The sequence below is a fragment of the Lissotriton helveticus genome, chromosome 1_1, assembly GCF_964261635.1.
Source record: "Lissotriton helveticus chromosome 1_1, aLisHel1.1, whole genome shotgun sequence".
NCBI classification, from domain to species: domain Eukaryota; kingdom Metazoa; phylum Chordata; class Amphibia; order Caudata; family Salamandridae; genus Lissotriton; species Lissotriton helveticus.
Genome location: NC_136057.1, coordinates 1,227,129,136 through 1,227,142,667, shown reverse-complemented (window position 1 = coordinate 1,227,142,667; position 13,532 = coordinate 1,227,129,136). Strand labels below are relative to the sequence as shown.

Here is a 13,532-nt window from a genome sequence, read left to right as displayed (position 1 = left end):
ATATACATCGCACCACAATAATAATACGTATAATAACTATAATAATTTGAAGTAAAGTAGCACACAATTATGTTTTTTATATACTGATTTTTATTTCTATTGGAAATAATAACTTTCTGCTATTAAGACATAATTATCAGTGTTATGCAGAACACATCTACATTGGTACACCTGGTACACTAAACAAGAGCAGCTCAGTCAAGTGAGAGGTGCCCTGCAGTCTAATAAATGTGAGGGCGAGCTTTGTTCTGATTTTAGGTCGTGAACCTGGAATATTGCATAAAAAAGTACTGATGTCTGAAGGTTTGCAGTGCGTCTCTGAAGGGTTTTCGGACAAGGTGTGATTAGTGTTCACTGCACAGTTGCCAGTAAATTTGATACTGTTTTTCGCATGGGTTCTGGTCATAGTGCCATTATAGGCAACAGTCCCCATCCACTGCCAAAGAATGCATGACGAATAAATAAATACACAACACAACTTTTGTTTGGGAATATATTGCTGCAGGTTTATTCCATAAAAAAGTATGCAATATGGTCGGTTATCTTACGGGCGATCCAAGGGCAGGCAGCGGTAACTAACCTATGCTGCTGTGCCCACCTGATGAGCCAACCTGCACTGTGGCGAACCCAATCAGTAATACGCATTATAGAGTGAACCCCTTACCAGGATCACGTGACCCATTGGACCATCTTACTCACGCCTCTTTCAGAGCAGAGCGTTGCACGGCAAGCCCCCGGTTGTTCAGGCTTACAATCACCCTCAGGACAAGCGGGGCGCCGACAAATTTCTTCCAGGGACCTGCCATGAGGGCTGCTGGGATTTGGGACTGGCACCCCTATTGTGCTCCTGCAAGGTACCTTTCTGTACCCTTCTGCCTCCAGATCGCCCTGTAACTCCACCAGCAACACAAAAGAAAACATTACACAGTTCTACCTACTCAGCTCAACAGTCACACGCCGGGTAAGTGGTAGGCCGGGAGAAGGCGTGTCCGGCACAAAGAGGGCGCCAGAAAGGCAGGGGGCGTATAAGTTCCCTCCCCCGACCCTCTAGAAGCCGGAAGTGACGCATCTAGCGTGCCGCGCAGATGGACTCCTCCCTGAGTCCCAAAAATAGAGGGGTGACGGTGGTGCCTAATTGGCACTAAGGGGGGTGCCCTTTTAGGATGGCCCACTGGGTGGGCCGCGGGCAGCCGCATTTCCGAAGTGTGCCAGCTAGTCACTGCAAATGTTGGTCCAAGAAAAGTACAACATATCCTGGCACCATTGTAAAATTTCCCACCATCAGTGCAAAGTTGCATCATGTGATATGTGGGCCGAGATCTCAAAATACAACACAGCAAGGAAACGTCTTGAAACTATGAAAGGTAAAATATCTATGAGCAGCCGAAATTCACAGTCTGATATTAAAAACTGAAATATTCACAATAATAACCAGAAAGGCAGACCTGAGTACGGTTGGCGGTTTTTCGAAGGAGAGATCCGATTGGTGCAGCTCAAGCCAGGCCTTCAAACCGTAGCTAATTCTGTCTTCTTATATGCTTCATTTACGGCTTGGTTTCTCGCATTGGTTCTATTTTTGTTACAGATTCAGACGCGTGTTCAAGCTGTGAAGCTGTCACTGGCTGCTTCCGGTTCTTGGACCAAACCCAAACCCATTGCTTGGCTCTGGTTTAGGGTTTTTCTGGCTTGCTTGCCTCTGTTTGTCAGGAGCTATGAATATCAATTTGGAAGTCAAGCAAAGACATGAAAATGTGTCCTCCGCTGGAAAATTATGTTGGCTCTATCCATCGTTTTGTTTTTAAGAGAAAGAAAATAACGCATCAAAACGTGCTTATTTTATTTCATCACATTTCCAATTAAAAGGAATAGGAGAAAAATACTGATTAGCTTGCAGTTCTGCTCTATGAAGCTTCTGTTCTTGCAGCTGAATTCTTTTGAGATTTTAAAAAACGTTGAAATATAATTTTATCGATCGCTTCAAACCGTGAACTAATGAGAAGCCACCAGGATTTCTGAACCTCATTATTAATGGTGCGTCCCCGTGGTTGTCGGATCTATCAGAATTCTCAAGACAAAGACTTACTATACAAGACTGACTGTGCAAAATATTCACATTCATATTAATTGCCTGAAACTTTATCCCCATGTGGATATCACGAAAACCTGACCTAAATCCGTGTCTACTTAACACCGGTAAGGTAAAGCAAGACCATTGCTAATTGCATCGCTTTCTTAATTACACTTTGGTGTCCAATAAAGAAGATTTTTAAAAGATCAAAATATAAAGATCGACATGAAAACTTGACAAATGCAGAGGCACTTTGAAGTTCAAAAGGGCTTTGCCTCGAAAATTCCAGTTATGCTAAAACCGACACAGCCTGCTGAAATTTCTTGCTAATAAAATGCAGTCAAATTCCAGAACAAAAACAGTCCTATGTAAAACACTGTTTTCATCAGGATGAATCAGTAATGCATTATTGAGGCTTAATGTCGATTTTTCGAATGCATAATTAATGTGATCTAGAGCGCATAGATTACTAGATGGAAAAGTGTATACCTAAGGGGACCAAAGTGACATGCATGCAATTGATAGGTTCAGCTTGTGTGATAATGTCCAAGCACTTAATCTTCATTTATCTGTGTGAGGCATGTTCTTTTCAAAGGTCCTAATAAGTGCATTGGAAAAAGGCAACAATCATTCCCCAGTGTGATTCACATCTGTCACAGCCTTACTCTGAACTGTGATTGGTCGAGACTAAGGAGTGAGCGGAATGTCCAATCCGTCTATGGAGGGCAGCAGCTGTGGAAATTCCACACTTGTTGAAATCGCAATTCTCAGTTTCTGATCAATTCTACTTATGGTGCATCTGGGAAGCAATTAATCGGCAATCTCGGTTGCCAAATGATTGTGTAGGTTGTATTTACACTCGTATGGTTTGCTTCACAAAGCGGTTGTTTTTAGGAGGTGTAACTGACTCTTGTAGTACTCTTAACATACCGTAGGTTTGCTATGCCTAAGTATATACTAATAAAATGTTTTCCCAAGAAAAATATTGGCAACCATTTGCTTGCAAAGTAGAGTGCAAACGAATTGTAGCTATAGAATTTTGGGAAATAGTTTGTGTTTTTCCAAACCTATAGATCACATTGCCAAAAATTGACATTTTCCTAAAATGGAGCAGCAACACCTTTCATCTTAATACTTGTGCCTTATTCTCGACCTAAGCACGTTGCACACGTTTTAAGATGCAGAACAAAAATACAGGCATAGAACCATCTAACGTTAGTTACGTGGGAGAGCACGATTCTGTTTATAGACACGAGACACCTAGAAATGTTAGATGCATTTGGAAGGATTGATGAATATTAATTTCCTGTTGAAATTTTGGAAAACGCAGGTGCCAATCTCTGTTCTCGTTTTCAGCAATGCACACAGGGTCACACGATTGTTTGAAACGACTTGAAAATTATCTTAGGAGCGTGTGTATCATCTGCATGTTTGTGTAAATAGGACCATCCTAAATCCACACTGCACAAAAGTATTTATTTTAAAATGTACAGGACAACGTACAAAAAATATCAATTTCATACATGATATGAGGGTGGTGCAACCATCTGAGACTGCACTCCAGCACAATACATACATGTCTTTCCCAGAATGCATACATATCAGATCCAGTATATGCACCAACACACACAATAGCCATCATGCATAAATATCTATCCCAAATCAACGCCCACATAAATACATTCCCTAGAAAACATGAAAAAGTGACACCAGCTTTGAAAAACAGATGCACACATGTCACACCACAAATTAATAAAGTGCTCACTGGGTTTTTGGTTATGAGATGACAATGAATAGTCACTCCTCCCTCTCCATGAACCGCCGGATCAACGCCGTCGCCTCCACCAGTTTCAACTACCTTCGTATCCTCCGTAAGACCTTCAGATGGATCCCCCCGACTGCAGAAAGACCGTCACCCACGCACTCATCACCAACAGACTGGACTACGGCAACGCCCTCTATGCCGGAATCAACAAAACTCTTCTACACAAACTCCAACCCATACACAACGCTGCAGCCAGACTCATCCTCGGGACACCGCGTCACAAGCACATGACCCGCAATCTACGAGGCATCTACTGGCTTCCCGTCGAAAAGAGGGTAACCTGGGGTGACCATCTCACACCAGATCGTCAGGGACAGTGTCTCCTGCCCAGAAATGTTCACCTACAAAATCAGTGATTTTAGGTGTGCTCTAGTTTTATAGAAGCAAAACAAGACCATAACACCCGGAATGCAGGAGTTTATTACTTAGTAGCCTGTGACTGGAAACAGCATCTGTGTTGACCTGGATGCAGTTGGTCGCCCTAACTCGGCCCTGCGTCTCTCTGGAATGATACTGTTGCCCCTGCAAGTTTTAGCAGTGAAGCTGTAGGACCCCTGCACGTCTTTGCAGATGAGCTCTACAGCCCTTGTGCCTTTTAGCAATCACTATTGCATGCCGTGCCCCCCTGCAGTGGCCTTGCTATGCCATGGAGCAGTCATTGGATTCTGCTCTGTACAGTAGCAGCATCTCTCCCTTGTGGTGTCTTTGAATCATTTACTGCTGAGTGGAAGCAGTGTCCCGGCTTGGTAAACGGATTCTCATATTTTCCCACCCGCACCCCCAGAAAGAGTCAAGCGCATCTGTTGGCTCTTTGACATCAATTGCAAGGGAAGCGCTACGGCGCTAAAAATGACAGAGCAGAGAAAAATGTTTCTTTCTGTGCCGAATTCTGTCACTAATGGCGACGACAGATGATCGTATGGGAGACACTGGGCAGTGAAAGACCCTACTACGGGCACTCAGAGAGTGAGGGAGTGGTGCTGAGGCGATCTCCAGTGGGTGACAACATTGCTGTACAAATCAAGGAGCGGGTGCTGGGCAGTACACAAGCGGGTGCCGGGCAGTGCATGAGTGGGTGCGGGGAGTGCAAGAGTGGGAGCTGGGCAAGGAGCGTGATCTGTACAAAACACCTGAAGTGCAGACACCTGCTCAAAAGAAAATTGTGGGCCACACATGTGCTTCCGTGGATGCGTGGGCAGTCAAAGCACTGACTAAAGAGAGTGATTTACTGGGAGCAAAGAAAGAGCGGGCAGTGTACGGCGAGAAGGCACAGACAGTGGGAGGGGGGAGAACCTTATTAAAGAAAAGCATTTGCAATGCAATACGTCTCGCATTGTATTGCGCATGTGTTCTGGAGACTGCAATGTTTTGGTTAGGCAAAATAAGTCGTCAACAGCGCAACACACAAAAAAGAGTGCAAATTCAACCAGCCACCCACCCAACTTGTCCTGTAGCAAATTAGCAATCACACTTCCTCATTGCAGCGTTATGATTGACTCAGGGTTGGGAGCCTGGCTGCCGAATTCCTGTTGCTGGAAGCTGACACAGGGGAGCAGGAGCAACTAAGACACTGAGACCTGCTTCCAGGTAAGATTTCCCTCGTTACATATTTACAACACACGCTCACACACACATCCCCGCATCCATGCACCATCCAGTATTCTTTTCCGGCGTTTACCACCTCACAGCTGTCCAGCACCCCCCCCCCCAGAACTTCTCAGTGGTGGACGCTGTGTGCACATGCACAGTATGTAGCAAGGGTGGTCCCAGTATGTTTAACATCCAAAACGTGGTGATGATCAAGGCAATTTTGAAAAACAAAATAGGCAAGGCACATTGAGTGAATTTCAAAAATAAGTGTTGATTGATCACACTGACAATGTTCAAAGGTTATGTCAACCCAAAGCAAACATAATAATCATTTCATACACAAATGGCGAGATCCCAGTGCCCAGGGAAAGAGGTTGAGGGAGGTTTGTGATTGTGATAGGGTAGTCAGGTAGAGCAAAGTGCAAATCAAATATATTACAGGCAGCAGTTAATAATGTGCCAAGGAACATAAATTAAACACAACATCAGAGTAAAAGTACATAATGTCTGTACTAGTGTGCCATGTCTTATTTTATCAACTCAGTAATTCAAGTACTGTAGATTTGACTGGCATCGGACAGTTGTCGACGTTTCGACCCCCTTGAGGACGTAGGCCAAGATGAAAGTGTTATATCCTGCAGGTTTTCTATCATATGCTTCTCTACCATAGTTTGTATCCTGGTTTCCTTGTTGCTAGGTTATTATAGAATGTTCTACTCCTGATCTTCAGTTGAAGACCAGAGCTTTATGGATGTGCACTCTGTTGGATCTTATGCTGTACTTGATTTCCATAATTAAACTTAACTCTTAAGTTTACATCCATCTCCTGTCTTACTTGGGATACAACATAAGTTGGCGACGAGGTGGTCAAGACAGCATTCCCAAGAACCTACGCCTTCGTCCATTTTAAAAGAGATCTCATCAGACTTCAGCGCTCATCTTTTAATATCGTCCATAATTCCTTTATGAACTACATTGAATCTACATCATCTACTGAACAATCCTAACTTCAATTGGAAAGTAAGCTATTTAATTTTATATTTAAATTTTGTGACTTGATAGCACCAGCGCCTGTCTTATTACTTCTCCCCATTGTGCCCCTGATTGCACCAGTGGCAGCTCCTTCATTTCACGACGAAATATCTTATTTTCCTTGTGATCATAGCGACCATTTACTTCTCTTTATTATTTTTACAAAGCGGTGGTTCGATATTATACACACCAACGACAGTTTCATCTTGAATGTCGTTTTTTCAACAGAGTCATTGTGAGAACAACATCGACCGTTATATAATCATAGCGCTTCTGACCACATTTTACTTTATCATCAGCGTCTTCACGTCATCACGGATTGACGCTCATCACGCAGCAGCCATCTTAGGCTACCTAGCAACGGCAGTCACGATCGGTAACTTCTTCTTCTGGATTTTTGTTTCCTACACAAAGGTATTTATTTATCATCGCTTCAATTATTTTGATGATTTATACTCTGACACAGGCAACCAGTATTGATTAACCACGCTGAAACTACAACGTGTGTCATTTACGCTGACACACACAGCTGATAGTACATCTACAACGAGTGCCAGTAGCGCATTGGTAACTTGTTCTCCTGGATATTTTCCTTCATAGAGATATTGATTTATCATCACTTCAATTATTTTGATAATTTGTACGCTGACACAGGCAACTAGCACAGACAACTAGCATCGATTAACTGCGCTGAAGCCTACAACTTCAACGTGTGTCATTCACGCTGACACACACAGCTGATAATACATTTACAACGAGTACCAGTAGCATTTTTACATGCAACTTGCATAATCTATGAACTTTTGGGTTAATTTAATTAAGCCGAAACCTACAGTTGCAACGTGTATCATTTACGCTGACATGCACAACTGACATTACAAGTTTTCTATTACATGATAATTACCTTACTAATTTAAGATGGCCCAACAAACTGCAGTTCTTCCATCTTCCTTTCTTCCTGAACCAGGTACACCGAAAATTAAATGGTCACATTGGTTTAAAGCATTTAACAGTTATATAATTGCAATTGATGCTGTAAAATTTCCTGCTGTAAGAAAAAATGCAATGTTATATAGTGCATTAGGTGCTGAAGGTCAAAGAATCTTTGATCATCAACCCCGTATTATTAGACCCCCTTCTGATGATTGGAACGAGTACACTGAGGCCATTGCACGATTAGAGAATTATTTTAAAGATGAACCTAGTGTAATTGTCGAAAGACATAAATTTTACACCCGTAAACAAAGAGAGTATGAAAAAATTGATATATTTTTAGCAGAATTAAGGATTCTAGCTGCAACGTGTGAATTTGAAGGTCCCATAGATCAATACCTTAGAGATCAGATTGTTGTAAATTGTTTTAACAACAAAGTTCGGGAAAGAATTTTATGCTGTCGTAATCCTTCACTTTTAGAAACATTAGAGTTAGCTAGAGGAATAGAGAGATCTGCTTTAGCTTCTAAAGAGTTAAGCAACAATAAATCCACTCATGTAGATTTAGTGAAATCTACTTCATCCAAAAATAATACTCAATCCCCAAAACTTGAATGGAAAAAATCAGATAAACCTCCCACTTGCTTTCGGTGTGGATCTAAATTGCATCTTGCTAACTCAACTTCTTGTCCAGCCTTAAAAAAACAATGCACTAATTGTAAAAAGATTGGTCATTTTGCTACAGTTTGCAAATTCAAGTCCAAAACAATGTATCTTGAAGTCTTTGATTCAGAATTGTCTAAGGTAACTGAAGAACAAGTTGTTAAGAAAATACTATTATCTGTTGACATGATAGATAATCATGGAGATTCTTCTGTTTATGATCCAGTATGTGATTTAAAGATTGGTGAAATTTTTGTGAGAGTTACTGTAGATTCGGGATCTCCTATTACCATAATTGCTGACTTTCTTTTCCTTAAACATTGGGAAGAAAATTTACTTTTACCTCCTGACATTCGCACAGTTGCATTTAATGGAAAGGTTATTGACCTAATGGGGTTCTTCAATGACAGTCTAACCTTTGAGGATCGCTCTATTCAAGCGAAAATTTATGTATCTAAAAAGGGTTATAATGTTTTAGGTTGGAAAGACCAAGGTGAATTTCCGTTAATTTTAAGACCTGGTACAATGAATCCCATCTCTTTAGATCGTTCTGCCATGATAAGTACTCTAGTCACGGAAAAGTTGTCACTAGAAAATATCATGAGTAAATACAGTGATGTTTTTTCTGATGGTCTTGGTTCAGTCAAAGGGTTCGAACATAAAATTATTTTAAAACCTGATGCTGTCCCAGTGATCCACAAGGTTAGACATGTTCCCCTAAGCATTATGGAAAAATTAAAGAACCATCTTTTACAATTGAGCAAAGAGGGAGTCATTGAGAGCATCAATTCTTCATTATGGGTTTCTCCAATTGTAGTCGCAGTTAAAAAAAACTGTGATGAACTTAGGTTATGTGTAGACCTTAGGGCTCTAAACAAAAATATTCAAGTGGATTGCTTTCCTCTGCCACGAATTCAGGATATGTTAGCTCAATTGAGAGGTACGAAGTTTTTCTCTACCATAGACTTACGGGCAGCTTACCACCAAATTGAATTGTGTGAAGAATCCAGAGATTTAACTGCTTTTAATACTCCTTTTGGTATTTTTAGGTACTTAAGATTACCTTTTGGTCTTGCCTCAGCGGCATCAGTTTTTCAGAAATTGATGTTTCAGTTGTTTGGGGAGGTTCGTGATGTTTTGGCCTATCAAGATGATATCTTGATCTCCACCAACACTGTTGAAGAACATCTCATTAAACTTGATCAAGTCTTTGGTATTCTAAGTGACCATGGCATGACAATAAAAAAACAGAAGTGCAAATTTCTCATCAGTGAGGTTGAGTATCTTGGTCACACGATCTCTCACAGAGGCATTACTCCCAAGCATGATCTTTTACAAGGCATTCGTGATTGTGCTCAACCCATTAACAAAGACCAATTAAGATCATTTTTAGGTCTGAGTGAATTTTATTCGAGGTTCGTACAGAATTTTGCACATGTTAGTGAGCCTTTAAGGTTACTCACCAGGAACAATGTTAAATTTGTGTGGGATGAGGTACATAAAGTGGCTTTTGATTCCCTAAAGGATCTAATTATACATGCTCCGGCTCTCAAACCCTTTGATGAGGGCTCCTTGTCCTTCATCACAGTAGATGCTAGTAATGCGGGTTTGGGTGCTGTATTGAGTCAAGCCAATGGTGATAATGAAAATGTTGTGGCCTTTGCATCCCGTCAACTTTCCTCTTCGGAAAGAAATTACAGTACAATCGAGAAGGAGGCCTTAGCTTGCGTTTGGGGAGTCAGACACTTCTCTACGTATGTTTGGGGTCGTGAGTTCGTGGTAGTAATAGATCACAAACCATTAATTTTTATTTGGAATGATAAGGGTCTAAGAAATGCCAGTCCAAGATTAAGTCGTCTTCTCTCAAAGCTTTATGATTTTAATTTTGTCATGAGACATATCTCCGGTGGGAAGAACTTCACGGCAGACTTTTTGTCCAGGTGTCCTTCAAGTTCTGTGAAGTTTTCTCCCATTCTTGATGACAAAGAAGTTGTAGTTAACCTTCTAGATGGTCTGATTGTGACAAGGGATGTGCTTTCTGAGTCTGACTGGATTGAAGCATCTTTGCAAGATGTTTCCTTTCGTGCTTTGAAAAAGTACATCGCTGAAGGTTGGCCTAGGGAGAATTTGATTGATAAAGATCTTCTCTCTTTTTCCAAAGTCAGGGATGATTTAAGTTTAGAGGGTGATTTCATTTTAAGAGGTTTTTCTCTTATTCCCCCTGTCTCTATTCGGAACAAGATTATTGATATTGCTCACAAAGGTCATGGTGGGATCACAAGCACCAAGAAGAGATTGAGACTTCATTATTGGTGGCCAGGTATGGATATTTGTGTGGATACCTTTTTAAGTGGTTGTGCTGAATGTTCACACGCTGAAAAATCTTTACATACGGTTAACAAACCCTTATGTCCTGTTGTTTACCCCAACAGTCCATGGGAAAAACTTGGAATGGATTTTTTGGGACCTATTGGTGGATTAAATCAGGGCTTTAGGTTTATACTTACGATAGTCGACTATCATTCCAAGTGGGTTGCTTGCGAATTTTTAAAAGAGCCTAATACTTACAATGTTATAAAAAGTCTTAAAAAACTCTTCCAATCTGAAGGAATCCCTAATTTTCTAGTGTCAGACAATGGAGTACAATTTGTATCTCATGAGATGAATAGTTTCTTGAACAATTGTGCTATTAAACATCTCACTACTGCACTATACTCCCCGCAAGGCAATGGCCTAGTGGAAAGAGTGAATCGAGTTTTGAAAGATGCGGTCCAATTAGCTATTTCATCTGGCCTTTATGTTCAGGATGTTGTCAATGACAGAGTCTGGTCGTATAATAATACACCGCACTCAACTACTGGAGTGACTCCATTCCTTTTGTTAAGGGGAAGACAATCCTTTAATGAATTGTCTCCTGGATGGGTTGTTTCTAAAACTTTTCATGGAAAAGATGTTATTGATATTGATCAAATTAAAGACAAGGTTGAATCTGCTCAACTTAAATCCAAAATTAGGTATGATGAGGACAAACATGTGAAGGAAATTTCTTTAAACATTGGTGACAAAATTAGAATCCGAAGACCATGTAAGGTTAAAGGATCGCGATTTTATCCGGAAACTACCATTACTCAAATCAGTAAACATGCTGTTAAGGTAGCTGGTGGTAAGTGGTGGAGTAAAAGGGCTGTTTCCAAAGTAAAGGACTCAAAGATTGGTCAAAATGTAAATGCTTCTAATGTTTTGGCTCCTTTGGTGAATGATGCTGATAATACCAGTCCTTGTAATGCTGTTTCTAATGTGAATGGAGGTGGATTATGTATGTATTCTGACACTGCGATTAATAACAACTGTGATATAAATCTGTCGGATATGTCTGCATCTTGTTCAAAAACCCCTGATATCTCTGGTTGTAAAGCAATTTCTTCCGGGATGTCTACATCTAGCTCAAGGTCTGCCAATGTCTCTACACCTTGCTCAAAATCTGCGAGGATTAAATTTACGCCTAAATATTTAGATGATTATGTTACTTGATATGTCACTATAGATTAAGAATCCTATTTTATTCTTTTTAGTTTAATTATTATAGTTTACGTATATATATTGTACTATTGCCTTTTAGAATCTTGCTTTTGTTTCGTTTGTTTTATATAACACAAACTTGTGGTTTGCTATAGGGAAGGAGGTGTGTTATATCCTGCATGTTTTCTATCATATGCTTCTCTACCATAGTTTGTATCCTGGTTTCCTTGTTGCTAGGTTATTATAGAATGTTCTACTCCTGATCTTCAGTTGAAGACCAGAGCTTCATGGATGTGCACTCTGTTGGATCTTATGCTGTACTTGATTTCCATAATTAAACTTAACTCTTAAGTTTACATCCATCTCCTGTCTTACTTGGGATACAACAGAAAGCCTTACAAATGGGGTCTTCTTCAGGACAGTGTGTGGGTGACGTGTAGTAGTAGGGCTCCTAAGAAAAGAAACGGGAGTGAGTTGTATCGCTATTTGCTAAAAACAAACACTAAAGAGCATCCCTCTCAAAGGGCGTGTGCTTCATAATTACCGTGATTGGGGAAGTCAGAAATCCCACATATCAATGAAGGAGATAACCAAGGCGCTCGAGGCTCAAGGACGGGAGAGAGCGATGTCCCACCTACAATGAATAAAGGAGGGGGTCAGCTGAGCCCAAAATGGGGATTGGGTATGGCTGTAAAGGACATAGTCTGGAAAGTAGGGATCTTACTGTAGTCTGGGGTTAATCCAGGGAATGCTCAAATGGATCAAACATGCAGAATGGTGATGAAATCCAATAGTAAAGCAACTTCAAGTGCCCGAATTAATCAGGGGACCTAGTTAAGAACAGAGGAAAAAACAACGAGTTTGTGAGACACCAAAGAAGGGTCGAGTATTTGAAACAACCAAAATCGGCTAGTTGACTCTGGCCTTTATATCCTTAGTGTAAAGCCCACAGAGCACAGAGGTCTAAACAATGCATCATACCGTTAAACCACCAAAACGGGCCAAAAGCAACAATCATAGGAGCCCTTTATTATACTGCAAAAACCACAATTGTAACTAGTTTGTAAACTTGTTACTTGTGTAATCACCTTTCAAACATGGTCAAGCACATTTGTGGCCGCCATGTCTGGGATACATGGCCTCTACTATACCAAAGAAAGGCTTACACCAATATTGCAGTTAATAACAAATGAATAGTGTAGAATCAAGGTTGCAATAAGAGACACTTCAATAGACTCTAATGGTAAATTAACAAAACTTGCTAATTAAAACATCAGAATGGTGGCAAATGTTCGAGAAAACTCGGTAAAGTGGCGTTACACTTAAGGGAAGGAAGAGCCCTAAGGCAGTACGGGTCCCAGATGGGGCGCGCCCGATCAGTGGCCCGGGTTAATAAATAACCAAACAACAAAGTTGCGGACAATGTCACCTATTCTACACTCTAGAGAAAAAGACCACGGCCAAATATAACCTCATTACGAAATAGCAGCAACCGCTAGTTAAAAGTCTCACCAGAGTGCTGGCAGGACCTCGGACGATTGACGCGGCCGCTGTGTGCGGTGGGCCGCCTAGATAGAAACGCCGCGTGAAGCGTGCACGTTTGATCGGCTGCGCGTGACGTATAGGCATGACTCGGGGGCCTCATGCGTGCAAAATGCAAGGGAAAACAGACTTCATCACTGATGATAGATCGCTCTGTCACTAACTACCGTCTTCGTGTTTGTGTGTGCTAACTAATAATGAAGACATCCAGCACATGAATTTAAACATGTTAAAAAACTGTCTAGTAAATGTGAGGCAGCTTACAATAAACATCTCAATAGCGGAGCACATATGTATTATGATTTAAATTACAGATAGTTATACATATCATTTAAAAAGTCTTCATAATGTCGGGGTGTT

General features: G+C 40.9%; 1 long non-coding RNA gene across 2 annotated transcripts in view; it reads right to left on the bottom strand.

The window, feature by feature from the left end:
• LOC144772519 (uncharacterized) overlaps positions 1-13,232 on the bottom strand; it is a 153,813-nt gene extending 140,581 nt beyond the window's left edge. For both annotated transcript variants that reach the window (XR_013599790.1, XR_013599791.1), the window contains exons 1-3: positions 13,143-13,232; positions 12,355-12,460; positions 12,175-12,264 (exon numbers count right to left, since the gene is read on the bottom strand). This is a non-coding gene — a long non-coding RNA (uncharacterized LOC144772519). The remainder of the gene's footprint in view (positions 1-12,174; positions 12,265-12,354; positions 12,461-13,142) is intronic.
• Between the last annotated feature and the right edge of the window lie 300 nt (positions 13,233-13,532).